The sequence below is a fragment of the Marmota flaviventris genome, chromosome 10 (assembly GCF_047511675.1).
Source record: "Marmota flaviventris isolate mMarFla1 chromosome 10, mMarFla1.hap1, whole genome shotgun sequence".
Classification (NCBI taxonomy): Eukaryota; Metazoa; Chordata; class Mammalia; order Rodentia; family Sciuridae; genus Marmota; species Marmota flaviventris.
In genome coordinates this window covers 81,134,375-81,149,731 of record NC_092507.1, presented here as the reverse complement: position 1 = coordinate 81,149,731, position 15,357 = coordinate 81,134,375, and the positions used below count along the sequence as shown (strand labels likewise).

General features: G+C 39.0%; 1 protein-coding gene and 1 pseudogene across 3 annotated transcripts in view; both read right to left on the bottom strand.

The window, feature by feature from the left end:
* Tlcd4 (TLC domain containing 4) overlaps window positions 1-15,357 on the bottom strand; it is an 86,473-nt gene that overhangs the window by 52,975 nt on the left and 18,141 nt on the right. Inside the window, exon 1 of one of the 3 annotated variants that reach the window (XM_071618080.1) lies at window positions 1,879-1,899. The exons of 1 other annotated variant lie outside the window; for it this stretch is intronic. The gene's annotated coding sequence lies outside the window, so the exon portion shown is untranslated. Of the gene's footprint in view, window positions 1-4; window positions 71-1,878; window positions 1,900-15,357 lie in introns of those variants that run through there. One more of the 3 variants, XM_071618079.1, reaches the window with a different exon arrangement.
* Window positions 8,569-13,775, bottom strand: LOC114092578 (ras GTPase-activating-like protein IQGAP3; annotated as a pseudogene).

Below are 15,357 nucleotides of genomic sequence, written 5' to 3'. Positions count from 1 at the left end.
CCACCTCCGGTCCTGAAACTGAAGTCCGGGAAAAGGACTCCAAATCGCCAACACCTGAGGTAGGCTGCCATGGGATCCTGGAAGATCACACCTCACCAGCGGCACAGCATGTGGTTCCCGGGATCTCCAAAGCAAGTAACCAAACTCAGGAGCGGAGAGAACAGTGAGTCCGCCTCCGCAGGGACTGCACCGGGACTAGCCACACAACCAGAAATCTTTTTAGATTATGAATTGGCTTTCTGCCCTAAATATCCAAATACTGTGTTAATGAACAGCATGATTTGATCACCAGAAAGGAGACGAAAGGGAACTGCTGCTTCTTCCTGCCACGTCTGACGTGGCCAAAGTCGAGACCCGCCCCATTCTCGTTTGGGGCTGCAGGTGCATTCCAAACTGGGTAGGAGGCATGTGGAAGAGGCCTGCCTCCTCCAGAATTCCTGAAAAACATTCTTTATGTGCTGCTCCAGCGCTCTACCTACACCTACCTGGAGCCCCTCTGTTGTCTGAAGCAAGATTTGAAATTTTGATACTAGCTGAGAATCTCAAATTGCCCAGAGCATAAACTTTGCCTTTAAGTATATTTTCAATCTTTTATATATGGCGTCGAAAACTGGATCAACCAGAAAGAATTGTGTGGAATAAAACAAAATAATAAGTATAGTGGCTATTATAATTTGCAAATAGCAAATTACTTATTTAGAATTTATGTCCTTTTTTTTTTAAAAGGACATAAGTTCTAAATAAGTTATTTGTAAACATCACCGTTAATGACACAGGATAGTTACTTGTGAGAAATATCCATCAATAGAGCTAATATATTTGACCTAATATATACATGCACATAAATACATATCTGCTTCAAATTTGGGCCAGAACACATACACATACCCACACACACACACACACACACACACACACACACAACAAAAAAACAAAAAACTCACACACCCTGTCCATATTTATTTTCAAGGAAAAAGCAATATAATTGAAATCAAAATCTGACATTCTGTCCATCTATTTATTAGAGCTGTGTGACTTTAGCTAACTGAATTTCACTGAGGCTCAATTTATTCATCTATAAAATGGTAATAATAATTCAGTTACTTCTGAAGACTCAGTCTTAGCAAAAGAAGCTCAGACTAACTTGGAAAATACAAAATGTGCTACAGGGACAGAAACCTGTCCTGTATTCAGGAAGGGAGGAAGATCCATCCTGCAGGCCCCCCCAAATGCATATTCCCATTTTCCTTCCTAAGATTCAGAACATACCAGGCAGGGCAGCAGTGCTCTTTGACCACATCTGTTTCATCATAGTTGCTTCACAATGTGTGTAGTATCTGATAATTTGGGTTATTTCTTAACTCCTTGGGCAGGATGGTTGTATGTGGACATATGTGGGGTCAGCCCACAAAGAGGATAGATTTCAGTGTCATCTCAGGACTCTGGATCAAAACTAACCCCCTACAGACAGACACTAGTATGAATGTCAATGGTGGCTGTTAGTTGTTCGGTTCTGTTCTGTTAGTTGTTAGTTATTCTGTTATCATTATTCTTAATAATAATAACAACAATAGCAAGAACTCAGGCCAAATAAACCCACAGAATACACTATATGTCCCACTGTATTCCTTCATGTTAGGCTTCTATAAATGCATCACCAAACTGCAAGAAGGACAAAGCCTGAGATTCAAAAGGATTATTAGTTAAATATTAAATGTAAATATTACTTAAATGTTAAAATTTGAAAACTAATCAAAACTCAGTGACCTTGAGGGACAGACTATATCAACTACATTTTTTCCTGAAAATTTTAGTGCGGCTTAATTTCTTTAAAATATCAATTTTGTTATTTACATTTAGATCTTTAATTATTCTTACCTTTGTTTTACCAATATTCCCTTTCCAATGATACTTCCTCAAAATTCTGTATTTACTCCGAAGTTTTTCTGCATTTTAAATGTGAAGTATGAAGGCTGAATTGCACTTTTTGTATCTTTGTTCCTAGAAATGGTTCAAGGAAACAGTTCAGAAAAATTAAATTATTCATCTGCACTTTAAAAAGTACAAAAATTCTCTTAATTGAAGCAAATTTTCCTGATGAACTTCTCTTTCCCAAGGTTCTTAAACTTCTAAATAGAGTCATTTGTTTGAAAAACTGAGACCAAAAGCTACTTCTTGCTAAGATAGCAAGATAAAAGTGTTTTGGAAAACTGCCTCAATTCTCCACTAGGCTGTTAGTGGCAGCCGAACACTTTGATCAGAAAGGTTTGAGTAGTAAAAAGTAAATAACCTCAAGTACTACTTTTTCCTATGTTGGAAAAAGTGTATCAAGAATTTTTGTGAGACTTTATGAGCATTTAAAAGTATATTCATCTGTGTTTTTGAAATTTCTAGAAAGAAACTATTTCAGGATATTATAACAATTAATTACTTTATGTGATTTTTCCCCATAATGAATATGTGTTGCTTTTTCTGCATTTTATTTTTAATAAAAATAAAATATATGGATGAAAATTCACATTTTCTTTTTTCTCATTCTTATACTAATTATTGTGCATATTAATTGTATAAAATAATTGGGTTTTGTGATATTTCCATATAAGCTTATAACATATTTTGTATCCTCAAATGGTTCTTAATGGCTTATAATAAAAACCATCATCCTTGAGTCACATCAGTCTCTGCCCTACTCCTTTTTCCACTTATTTTGCCCCATATTCCCTACAACGCAGCTGTGTGTTCTTCAATTCCTAATGGAACCCATATTCCAATGTTACTTAATTTTCAGTTTTAGATACTACTTATTGACATCTTGTCATGGTATTGGAAAATAACATGCTGTTTACACACCAGCATCACCACCACTTTGCCCACACCCTTGCTTGACACATCACATTCAGTAAACAATAATTAGAGTTTACATCATTCATAACAAAATGTAAATACAATGGCATTGCTGAATCAAGTAGTGTGCCATAATAATACTTTTCTTAAAAATCTGTTCCTGGAGTTAACAATTGCTTTGCTTTTTCACTTTTAAAATAATCTAAACCTAAATTTTGTCTAAAATCCTTAACATATCTATCCAATGTCCATTAATAATACCTTCCAATGCCCAAACATGACTGAGTTTACTCTTATTTTGCTGCAGTAGACTCCAGTGGTTTACTCAGAGGGGATACATAGGGAGAAAATATTTACTTCCAAGTCTGAAAATGCATTCTGTTCTTATTACTGATTGATAATTTAGATAGGATTGAGTTCAATTTCCTATAGACTGTAAAAACATTATTTTACTGTCTTTTACTTTTAATGCTGCTATTGAAATGTCTAATGTCTTTCTAGTTTCCAATTCCTCTGTATTTGATCTGTTTTTCTTTCTAGAATTTTCCCTGGTTGTCTAAGTTTCATAATGATGCATTTTAGAATAGGTCTTTAAAAAAAACAATTGTATTGAACATTAAAGGGTCTTTTATCTGCAATTTTTTCTCATATTTCTTCAATAATTTCCTCCCTACCTTTTTCTCTGTTCTCTCCTTGTGAATTCTTGTTAATAGGCTATTAGACTATCGATATTAATTCTCTAAATTTGTCATCCCTTTATCCTACTGATCATCTCTGCATCTTTCTTTTCTATTGTCTGAGACAGAAATTGTCAAAGGGAGGAGTTGGAAGGTTGATTTCTCTGCCCTAGGGCACATGTGACAATGTCTGTAGATAATTTTGGTTGTCACCACAGGAAAGAGCAGATGTCTTGGCATACAATGAGTAGAGGCCAGAGTGGTTGCTAATCATTTTACAATGCACAGAACAGCCCCCACAACAAAAACAACAACAACAACAAAAATTCCCTGCCCCAAATGTTCATAGTGAGAAATCCTGGGCCAGGAGAATGCCTTAACTTTATCTTCTAATCTTCTACGAAAGTTCTGTTCCAAACATATATTTCATTTTCAAGGGTTCTTTCAATTCTTTAGTTAGCCCTTTTATTGTGGGAACTCTCCATGAAAGAATAAATCCTTTCTCCAGAAAAGAAACATTAATCTCAGAGGGGTATTATATTGATGGTGGTACCATTAGGGTATAGTACCTGAGTCCAGGCTGGCTATATGAAGGACCAGGGGGTTCAGAGTTCAGTAAAGCAATCACTTTAGAGCAAACCTCCTTCAGTCTAATGCCCCACCCCTCCCCTCCACAGTATACCCCACAGCCAAGTGCTATCTCCTCTAAACACTTACTTTAGTCCCTCTTCCACTTGGCCAAGCCAATTACCACTACTTAACCCAACTTCAGCTTCCAAAATTTATTAAAATCTTTCATCTCTTGGAGATTTTTTCTCCATCCTTAAAAAGAAAAGTAAATAATTCTTATAAATGAAACAAAGTTTTCTGATGAATGTGTTTCCCAAAACTCTTCTAAATAGAGGAAATTGTTATCTTACATTTTTCTATACTCTCATTTTTATTGCTATTTGCAAAGATCACTTCCATAATATTTAAAAAGGAGGGTCTTATTTTTGTATTATAAAAAATTAATAGCAGAAAGGAATCCAGAATGATGGCATGGGAAGAACCACAGTTGTTGTTTTTTTTTAATTTCCAACATATTTTTTAATTGTGTCAAAAAATTATTATGATTTTTTTTAGATTTATTTATTAGTTGAAACTGATGTTACCAATCACTATTTATATGATGTGTAACTTTTAGATCAATTTGTTAAATATCCTTCCAGATACTTTTCTATACATACTTGCAAATACTATAAGGTTTCATAGGAAAAAAATGGGAGGGGGGATTAAAACAGTACATTATTGGACATGTAAGAATCTTACCATTGGACCAAATTTTCAGTTTTCAGATAAGGCAAAATAGTAATGTGTTGAGAAAGTAAATTTAAAACTCAAAGCCAGCTCCAGATTTAATGGGAAACACTAGAAGAGCCTGGCTCAAGTCAAGAGGAAGACAAAGGGATGCACATTCTTCTACTGCTTATTAAAGGGATACTAGAAATAGCAATGTGGGAACTGGATGAAAGAGAGAAAGTGACCATATCAATACTGGAAAAAAATGCAAAATTGTCACTATTGATAGATGATGTATGATTATATTATGAAAGTCAACTAAAATATACATGCATATTTTAATAAATAAGTATGAATATATCAAAGAAAATCAACAAAAATACATAAATAATAGAAAATTAAGTATGGATCAGTATATAAAATTAATTTAAATACATACATCCTTTCTTGGAACTACTTTAATTATATACACATGTGTACATCTACATGTATATATACATACATACACACATACATGTATACATATGTACACGCATAGAATACTTCTTTACAAAATAAAAGAATGAAAAGATCCTGTTATAACTGCAATAAAGAGTGCCTAAGCAATTACCAAGAATACAAGTAACAATAAATGTTGGTGAGGATGTGGGGAAAGAGGTTCACTCATATATTCCTAATGGAACTGCAAATTGGTACAACCACTCTGGAAAGCAGAATGGAGATTCCTCAGAAAACTTGGGAACCATCATTTGACTCAGTTATCCCATTCCTCAGTATATACCCAAAGGACTCAAGATCTGCTAAGAGCCAAGTATATGATGCATGGCATTTTTGGTCCAAAGGTGACGCCAGCTAGCCATTGAGATGATATGATTATGTTAAGATTTGCATTCATATGGATATTGGACTCCTGCTGTTCACCTAGGCCGGCTACAGGACTCCTGGGGAGTTCCCATTGGTTGGGGAAGTACAGTAGGAGGGAGTTCCGGGGGAGGGGCGCTCTCTGCGGGTCCGGGAGGAGGCCGCGTGGGTGGATCGAAAATCTTCCCGGGCGCGTACCGGACATTGGCGGCAGTTTCAAAAAATAATAAAAGTTTGTTCCTGCTTGAGTGGCTCGTGATTTTGTGCCCAGCCAGACTGCGGCAAAGATCAACATACTATGGTAACACAGTCACATCAATGTTTGTAGCAGTTCAATTCACAATAGCAAAGCTATAGAACCAACCTAGGTGCCCTTCAACAGATGAATGGATAAAGCATATACATATATATATATATATACATATATATATATATATATATATATATATATACACACACACACACACACACACACACACACACACACACAATGGAATATTACTCAGCCATAAAGAAGAATGAAATTATGCATTTGCAGGTAAATGAATAGAACTGGAGATTATCCTGCTAAGTGAAATAAGCCAATCCCAAAAAACCAAATGCCAAATAGTCTCTCTGATATGTGGATGCTAACACACAATAAGAGGGGGGGAGAATAGAAATTCATTTAATTAGACAAAGGGCAATGGATGGAAGGGAGGAGGCATGGGAATAATAAAGACAGTAAAATTAATCAAATATAACTTTCCTATGTTCATATATGAATATGTGACCAGTGAAACTCCACATCATATACAACCACAAGAATGGGATCCAAATTAGAATAAATTATACTCCATATATGTACAATATGTCAAAATATACTTTACTGTCATGTATATCTAAAAAGAACAAATAAAAACAAAAGCAAGGGGTCTGGGCTTGTGGCTCAGCAATAGAGTGCTCATCTAGCACGTGTGAGGCACTAGGTTCAATCCTCAGCACCACATAAAAATAAAATAAAGGTGTCCAACTACAACTAAATAAAAAATTTAAAAAAAAAGCAAGTAACTGGATGAAAACCTTAATTCAATGGTGAACTACAATTTTTCACATTTTTTTGAGAAACAAAATCCAAGCCTTTCAATTAAATTTAGAGTGAAATTGTGGAGAAGTGACATAAAATAAGTAAATATAGCATTAAAATGAGGGCTTCAAAAATTTTGAAGAACTCTAAATTTTCAAGGCTAGACAAAATAGTAGACCAAATTTGTAAATAAACTTATTCAAACTCAAAGAAAGAGTGCCTAAGAATAAATTTAATAAGGAATACGCAAAATTTATGAGGAAAACTTAAAACATTCCTTCATGACCCAAAGTAGAATCTGAACAAATGAAGAGTCAAACTGTATTTGGGATAGGGAAAAAAAGTCAATATATGCCAATTCTCCCTAAATTTTAATTAAAAATTTTTTACAATCACAATGAAAATGCCAACAAATTATTTTCTTGAATAGGGCAAACTGATTCTAATGTCCATGTGTAAAAATAAACAAGCAAGAATGATTTTTCTCAAACTCTTGTAAAAAGATCAGTGAGGGACTGGGGTTATAGTTCAGTGGTAGAGCGTACACTTGCCATGCACAGGTCCTGAGTTCGTTTCCCAGCACCAAAAAGAAAACAAATAAAAGATTATGGAATAACCCTCTCTATATTAAAAACATACTACAGAACTTAAATAATTACACACTTGAGGATTTTTATAGGAATAGAATAATGGAATTGAGTAGAAACTCTAGAAATAAATTCAAATAAACAGCATCTTAAATCCATAGGATAATATGAATTTTTAAATAAACAGCATCCAGACAAAATGAAGTTAAATCTATATCTCATACTATACACTAAGATATATATTCCAAATGGGTCAAAGATTTAAATATAAAATGTAAATACACAAAGTCTATAAAATTACATGGGTAAATTCCTTTCTTGCCTTAGAATGGGAAGATATTTATAATTTTATCTCAAAATCTAGAACCCATAAATATTAATAAATCTAAAAATGAAACACTACTAATGGCTGAAAAAAATAACAGTAACATCAGCAAAGTAGAAATACAAATTATAAGCTGGGGAAAATATCTGATATTCAAATCACACATAAAGGGCTCCTTAATATGTAAGAAGCTTCTATCTAGAAGAAAAAAATCCAACCACTGAAGAGAAAAATAGAGGGCATTAACAGACATCACAAAAAAAAATGTAAGTTGCCCTTAAACAGTAAAAATTCGTAAAATATACTCCAATTAAAAACAACAAGCTCCACCCCATAAAGAGATTGTTATTCTACTTCCCCACTACTCTGATTTTGGAGCATTTATCTTTCAGTATAGCTCTTCAGATTGGTCCTACCCTCCACCATTTTTTGAAAAAGTAGCAAATTTATGAAACTGCCTTTTTTTCCTTAGAATTCTAGATCCAAATGCCTATTAACAAGGCAAATAGACCTTACTGGGTAATGCTAGAATTATCATTGTATATCTACATATAAAATTCATGCCTACTGTTTTGTAACATGAAGAACTCATATATCAGTATTGCAAAAAAATTAGTTTGCACATGTTCCTTTGAACAAATTGTTATTTAAAAAAATAAAACTGATAGTTGAATTATTCATGAGTAATTTTCATAGACCTTAGAGCTAAAATACAATTTTATGAAATTAGAAAAATTCCTTTGGGATCGGGAATGGAACCATCATATGACCCTGCTCTACTAGTCCTTGATACTTATCCAAAAGAATTATTCATCTGCATACTAAAACAATACATGTATACCCACAGCAGCACAATTTCCAATAGCTAAGTTATGGCACCAGCCTTATGTTATGGCAGAAGTGGGCCTTCAGATCCATTGAATCTGCTTAAAGAGTCAGCTCTAAGTCATAAGAGTCCTGAGGGTGGAAGACAAAGGAAGCTGAGATAATGAACTTTTAAACACCAGCAGGATCCCTAGTGCCCTGACCCAAGGTGAATTTAACACAAGGTGGAAAAAACTAGCATGGATGTTAGTTTGAATAGGGCAAATGAGAACTCTTTCTTTGAGCTCAAAAAGATGCAAGAATTAAAACCAGTATTAAGTCTGTACAATGATTTGGTGTATAGGGGTGGAAGAGAAAATAAATACCCTAGTAACCCACATATAAAGAGACCATAAACAAGGGGACGATATTTGAGGTTCATGGAAGGCCACCTTGCCCATCCTGCCACAGAGGACAACAGTGCCACATGGGCCCCCACAAACACATCGTTCTATGTCCACACTCAGGAAATTGGCATTTACTTCAAATTACTCATCTCTGGAGTGATGTCAAAAATGACATTTATAAAGTGAGAGATGGGAAGATCTTCAATTTCCACCAAGACACCCTTCTCCAGGAGCTGGGCAGCAGTGTAATGAAGAGATGGATGTTTCTTCCCCTTCCTGGAACTCTTGTTGCTGGGGGCCAGGTGTACTGGTTGTCACAGTCACCCTGCTCCTCATAGAAAGTAGTCTTAGGGCTCAGGGCCTGGAATGTGGCCTGAAGCTTCACCAGCTCTGCCTTCTGCTGCTGCCAGTGCCTGTGCTGGCTACAGATGTCCTGCTTTCTGGAAGCTGAGAGGGTCAGGATCTCCTTGAGGGAGTCCCCAGTGTGATACCAACCAACATCTGCTTGGTGCTTACAAGCAGGCTCTGGGCATTGGTATCATCAGCATCTGCCTCTAGCCCTTCAAATTTGTTGGTGAGTATCAGGGACACTTTGAGTTTGCTTGATCCATGTGACCATCTGCAGCTATGTTCTCCCTAATGAGGTCAGTAATGGTGGGCAGCTCCCCAAGGTCCTCTAGGAGCTGGTACAGGGGGTCCCAGTGATTAGGAGTTATTCAGTCCTGATGCTCCAGCAGCAGCCTATTCATGTTGACCAGCTCTCCCACCATGATGTGCACCATGGGTTTGGCCACAGCCACCATGTCTGAGTACTCATCCTTCGTAAACTACTCTTCCGGCTCTGGCATCTGGCAGACTCTGCAGATGTACTTCCTGAACTTGAGGTGTGTCTCCTACAGATAGTCATTCAGGACCCACAGGTGCGAAGTCTCCCCAGAGAAGGCCTTGCCAGTCGATGCATGCTGCAGGAGCTGGACTATAGCCCCCAAGGCATGGTGCTGTGGGGTGGCCAGGGCACCACTTAACTGCCAGGATCACAATGTCAGAAGCCACCACAGTGGGGTTCAGGAATCCGTAGTACGGCAGGTTCCCCACCATCTTATGGACCTCACTCTCTGTGGCATCAGGGAACTTCTTTGCCAGGGTTGTCTTCAGAACTTTAGCCACATACCACAGCCCATATGGAATTTGGCTCAAAAATGAAATGATGGCTACAAGGAACTTTTCAATCATGGCAAGCAAGTTGCCAGGGAGATGTCCATCTCTGGACCTTGGGGTGGCTCATGGGCTGCTTGGGGGTGACATCATAGGGAATATGGATGCACTGCCCTGTCTGGGCCTCAGTCTGGTTGATTCAGCTCTAGTAGATGTGGACAGGGTCTGTGTGGACACTAAGCACCTTTTCCTCCAGCATGTCCTTGATAAACTTGCCTAGGATCTCCCACAGGGTGCTCTGTCCCCACTCATTATAGCAGCAGGTTGGCCTCCCAGAGGTTGGAGGCATAATTGTATAAAACGAAAATCACTGCCTCCATGAACTTGGTGGTTCTATTCTGTGGCATCTGAAAGGTCAGCTTAGCCAGGTAGATGGGTTGAGTTTGGAGCAGGTAGAGGAGGTGCTGGTAAGCTTCTAGTTTCTGCAGATTCTCTTTGCTTAGCGACTTTAATACCTTCTGCTTGTCCAGAATCATAATATTTGACAGCTGCTCCTTCTTCTTCGTCGTCTTCTTTTTGTTGTTGTTGTTGTTGTATTGGTTTTTTTGCTTTTGTTTTAAATTCATTCATTCATTCATTCTAATCAATTATACATGACAGCAAAATGCTGTTCAATTCATTGTACACACATGGAGCAGAATTTTTCACTTCTCTGGTTGTCCCCAAAGTAGGATCGTACCATTCATGCAATCATACATGTACCTAGGGTAATGCTGACCATCTCATTCCACCATCTTTCCTACCCCCCTGCTCCCTCCTCCCTCCCCTTTGCCCCATCCAAATTTCTTCCACTCTTCCCTTACCCCCACCCCATTATGAATTAGCATCCACTTATCAGAGAAAACATTTGGCCTTTAGTTTTATGGGATTCTTCTTGGTCAGTTTCTTTCAGTGGGAGACCACTTCCTGTAGGGTGATCTGGTTTTTCACCAGCTGGCCAATCTTGATGTCCATAAGGATGAAGTCCTGCCCCAGCTGCTGATTGGAGCAGATCTTTCTGACCATCTCTTCCTGGAGCTTCAGCAGCTGGGCCTCAGCTGACAAGTTCTGCTGGCTTTGGTTCAGGAGGTAGGCAAACCTGTGCACCACACTGAAGGTAGGGCGGGCTGCATGCTAATATGGAGAAGAATTTTTCACTTCTCTGGTTGGCCATGGCAGGGTTCCTCAACATCTGCTCTGTCTAGGCTGCCTTGCCTTCCTTGATAGCCTGATTGATAGCAGCCACACCAAGGACCATTCTGGGAGCTGTGTTTGTGTTCTGGTTGGCTCTGACTAATATCCTGTGGTCACCCCAGGCTTTCCTAGCTCGGAAAAAAGCCTGGATCTTCACAAATGGAGTCAACATTCTTCTGGAAGTAGCACAGGCACCTGAGGTATCGCTTCCAAGCTGCGCACTTCCAAACCCAGGCCTGGATCTTGATTATGGCATCCAGGTTTGCTTTAAAATACTGCAACTGTTGCAGGTAAATTTTGTGCTGTCTATAACCCTGCCAGTGAGCCTGGATTTTGATGACTGGTGGAATCCAAGTCCTCAGAAAGTGTGAACGCTCAGCAAACTTCTGGAGGACTACGAAGCCATGGAGGCAGGCCTAGAGTTGGACGATGAAGCCAACATTGGCCTTCCAGAGCTCCTGGAGGTCATGGGCAGCAGTGGCTTTGGTGATAGCTGACTGGATCTCTTCATGAGTCAGGTGGGAGGTGTTGAGATGGCAATTGGGGGAGGGGGGGTTCTCCCATATCCCCTAAAAACATAGTAGGCAGTGCCATCCTTTATGTCATGTTGAACCCAGAAAGCTATGTCCCCTAGAATACAGCTTCTTTTCCACAGCACCTTCCAGGACCCACTGGTAGTCATCCACACAGTCAGAAACTACCCCTCGGAGGGCCATGGAGGAGTTTTTCAACATCTGCTCTTGCCTTCCTTGATAGCCTGATTGATAGCAGCCACACCAAGGACCATTCTCCAAGCTGTGCTTGTGTTCTGGTTGGCTCTGACCACTCCATGGTGGATCTCCTCCAGCCATAGCACAGCTCCAGGATTCCCTGTCACCTTGGCCTTCTGTCTTTTGGCTGCCACAAGGAAGAGATGATACCGAGGAGCAACAGGGAGGCTGACAAGTCTTCTCAGAGCTTCCTTGGTCCAGAGCCTCATTGATAAGGCTGACCACAAGGACCTGATTGGTATCTTCTTGGACCTGGGCATTGTGCCCTGGCTCACGGTGCCCTACAGGTCATTCCAACTCGGGAAAGTCCCATCCACTCCATGCACCTGTCGCAGCTTCACCAAGGCATCAAAGTAACACTGAGCATTTTCTCCTTCTACCTCTGCTAGGCCAGTGATGGGATTCGCCAGACTGTTCCAGAAGCCACAGGCATCCCTGGCCTCCAGGTTCCTATTAATCAGGACTATGGCTGACAGCATCTCCATAGCCACGAAGAACTCCTCCTGGAAAAGCTCCCCCTGCTGCTGTCGCTGGGGCACTGCCAGCTCCTGCTGGTACACAGTGGCAGCAAAGGGGTACACTGGACGCAGCTCCTTCACTGTGTCCACGTCCACTCTCCTCTGAATGGCTTTGTTGACCCACCTCACAGCCTGGAGCATGGCTTGTTCTGACTACTCTTGCTGTTGGCTGCAGCCACAGCAGTCTGATCTTCCTCCTTTTCCAAAAGCTCTACCAGGCCCACCTCCTGTGCTTTCTGCTCTCTGTTTGAGGTCACTTGTTTCAGATACCAGTCAGCAAAGTCTCTCCTCACCTCTTGCAGGGCCAGGGCAAGGTCCTGAAGGGCCTCAAGCAAGGCTTCTGGGCTCTCTTTCCAGGGCTTCATCAATGACTTCTAGAGCTTCACGGACATTGACATGGTTGAGGTTGCCCTGGATTTCAGTCTGGGTATGGTAGTAGTCATAGATGTCCTGGCTTTCTCTGTCATCGTGGTTCCTGGCACTGGCAGCCTTCTCCATCTTGGCCAGGGCCAACATTTCCTGGTAGATGGCTGCCAGAGGTTCTCAAAGATTCCCCAGAAGATCACTAGGATTCTGCAAGGCAGCCAGGGTGTCCTGGACCACCCCTCACTCCACTACTTCATCGATGGCAAGGATGGCTATGTGGATTGCAGCCTTATCCACAGAAAATTCATTGGCCAGATGCCCCCCCCATCTTGCTGAAGGCAGTTCAGAGGCCATGTTGCTGAGTTCCTCAGCTGTCGAATTTCACTATCACATATAAATCATGTATGTATCTGAGGGGCCAATCCCAACTAGAAGAGGAAGAGACTGAGAGCATGAATGCAGTAGAAAACCTGGAGCATGTTCTTCTTGTCATAGATGATGTGGTCTCTGGGAATAAGGTCAAAGGCAGACTGATGTGGGCTACTGCAGACAGCAAAAGTTGAGGGTGTCTGTGTGATGGAAATACAAGCCTGTTGCCTGGTACTGCAGCTGCTCCACATCACAGATCTTCTTCAAGGGAACCACAGAGGGTGCAAAACAGTGGCCCCATTTAGCCAGCAGCGCTCCATTGCAGAGGCTGTCCTTCAGCTATATACCAGGGAGGGAAAGCTCCTCCTTCAGGCAGGCCTCCATTTAGCTCTTGGCTTCTTCTAGCCAACAAAGGTACATTAGGAAACATTCTGCCTCCTCTGTTCATCCATTTCCTCAGCTCTGAGGTGTTCATAGGCTACCCAGTCCCAGCCCACTCCTCTCCCCTCCATGTTCCTCCATCTTATAACCATATTTTTAATATACAAACATTTTCTCCCTTAAATATTTATCTCCCAAAATGATCTCCTATGTCATTATGACTATTGTTCATACAATAATAGTATTACTATAATCAATTTACTCATCAAATTTGAATCATGTTCATTGCTAATTGTTGTCCCATTTTAGATATTCTATGAGAAGTCAGAAGCATTAAGAATGGCAGTTATTATTTACCTAGAAAATAGATATGCTAATTCACATCTCCCACTTAGTCTTTGGACCTGTATTCTGTGCTTTTTTAGTAAAAACGAAACATTTTTACTCTCCAACAAATAACAGTTTTGAAAAGTTACTCATCCCATCCCTTTTAAAAATATTTTTATATTTCTTCATAATATACTAAAAATATTTCAAAAGAAGAAAAACTAGTTTTAGTAAGAAAGATATTTTATGGGGATTTATTTTCTACAAAGGAAAGTATGATTCTGGTCTCAGATTTTAAAATTCTCCTTGTAGTAAATACAAGATAAAATATCATTTTTGAAAGACAGTTACAATTAAATTTTAGCTTCAAACTTTGTTATACATATTCTATAATTAAATGTGTATTATCCCTAAATATTAACAATATTGAAAAATCAAAATGTTGAGAGAAATGGGTTGTGGAGTAAGGAAAAAATGAAACTACTACTAATATTCTCTATGTAGCATAATTATAATATCATTAATGAAAGCACTATAAGTATAAGGAAATTTAACTTGATATATTAATTCTATCTCTAATCAAATAAAAAGTGAAGAAATTAACAAACAAAAAATAAAAGTGAATGTCAGAATTTTAAAGCATAGAAATTATTTCTTTAGATATAAATAAGAAGCTCATTTTGTCTCCCAACATTTACAGTATAGAAACATATACTAACATTTATAATAGATAGAAATTGAGGTCGTTAGAATTCAGATGACCTTTGGAAAGAATCATTTTTCAGATGGAGTATTATTTCCAGGGGTTCTCCATCTCTCCACATGGCTAACAAGATCTGCCAAGCCACCACAGAGACCTGGAAGTCACCCTTGACTCCTTCCTGTTCCCACAGCACCCAATGTCTACATTAGGTCAAGTGCACCCAAACTAATCTCCTTTGCTCAGTCTTGTTCCCACACACATCTCTTCTCATTAGCCTCTATTTGCTGCCACCAATAAGAAAATAAATATTTTTTTTAAATTTAGAAACAAATAAATTCATATTCATTCATTTATTCAACTTTGAATGAATATATTATTAGTTTTAGGCAAATGACTAGTTATCAAAATCTATAACCTATAGAAGAGGCAACATTATGAACATAGGAATCAAAATCACAATTTTGAGTCTCACAACTGTGTTCTGAGAGCTAAATCGCTGAACACAGCCAAATTTTAAGATGTTCAAAGACCAAGTTTCTATATTACACAACTTTGCCCCAGACATTGCACCCTGCAGCTTTGCACCTTACATTGTACCATGGGTGATCTCCATGGATTCTCACCACTTTTCTCAGCTTGTCAAGAAATTCATTTAGGAAGCTCAATGCACTTGGCTAAGGAAG